The following is a 1,368-nucleotide window of genomic DNA, read 5'->3' as shown; positions in this document are numbered from 1 at the left end:
AAAAAAAAAAAAAGAAAAAGAAAAAGTAAAAAAAAGATGTCCACATCCAGGTCCCTGTAATTTATGAGTAGGTTACCTTACATGGCAAAAGAGACTTTGAATTGTAATTAAAGGGTGTTATAGGCTGAATTACATTTACCCAAATTCATATATTAAAATTTGAATCCCCAGCACCTCAGAATTGGACTGCATTTGGAGACAGGGTGTTTAAGGAGGTCACTAAGTCAATGTTGTCACGAGGGTGAGCCCTAATCAAATCTGCCTGGTGTCCCTCTAAGAAGATGAGATTAGGGGACAGACACACACAGGGAAAGGACTGTGTGGACATGTAGGGAGAAGATGGCCATCTGCAAGCCAAACAGAGAGCCCTCAGAAGAAACCAAACCTGCTGACACCTTGCCCTCAGACTTCCAGCCCCTAGAACTGTGAGGAAACAAATTTCTGGTGTTTAAGCCACTCAGTTGTGGCACTTTGTTATGGCAGCCTGAGCAGACTCATAAAAGGATTTTGATATTGGGGGATTATCTTGGGCAATCCAGGAGGGCCCAATGTAAGGTCTCAATATAAGTGCCCCATATACAGCACCACATAGGGGTCCTTATAAATGAAAGAGGGAGGCAGGAGGGTCAGAGAAGAGCTGTGATGACATAAGAACGTCGGCCTTCTTCTGTGGACATTGGCTGCGAAGATGGAAAGGGCCACTAGCCAGGGACTGCAGGCAGCCTCCAGAAGCTTGGAAGAAGCAAGGAACAGATTCTCCCCTAGATACTCCAGAAGGACACAGCCCTGCCTGCACCTGGGCTTCACCCCGTGAGATCCATGTGGGACTTCTGACCTCCAGAACTGTGAGATAATAAATTTGTGTTGGTTTAAGCTACTAAATGTATGGTGTTTCTTTTTATTTTATAATCACAATAGGAAGCTAACACTGTTCAGTAGGCATTTAGATGTATGTTTTGTGGTCACTGAGACACAGAGAATAACTGAAGCCATTGTCATGGACAGACTCATTCAGAGAAGTATTTAGAATGAGGAAGAGATGGAATCTAGGGAAGAAACTTCCGGGAGACCAACATTCCAAGAAGGGGAGAAAGGGAGAAAATTGCACTGCTGTTTCTTTGATGGCTGGGTCTCAGGACAGAAGTGTAGTCAGAGGGGACATGTGGGGAGACACTGATCCCCCAAAGCACCTTCCTTCAACATGACAGCTGTACATCACAATGAAGGCTATGATGGACAAGTTTCAGAGGAAACAGCAAAAGCAAGACCGTGAAATAGAGGTGTGAATAGAATCAAAAGGGCATTGCTTTTATTTTATTTTATTTTTGAGATGGAGCCTTGCTCTGTCACCAGGCTGGAGTGCAGTGG

The sequence above is a fragment of the Cebus imitator genome, unplaced genomic scaffold, assembly GCF_001604975.1.
Source record: "Cebus imitator isolate Cc_AM_T3 unplaced genomic scaffold, Cebus_imitator-1.0 Scaffold72, whole genome shotgun sequence".
Classification (NCBI taxonomy): domain Eukaryota; kingdom Metazoa; phylum Chordata; class Mammalia; order Primates; family Cebidae; genus Cebus; species Cebus imitator.
Note: the sequence above shows the minus strand (reverse complement) of the source record.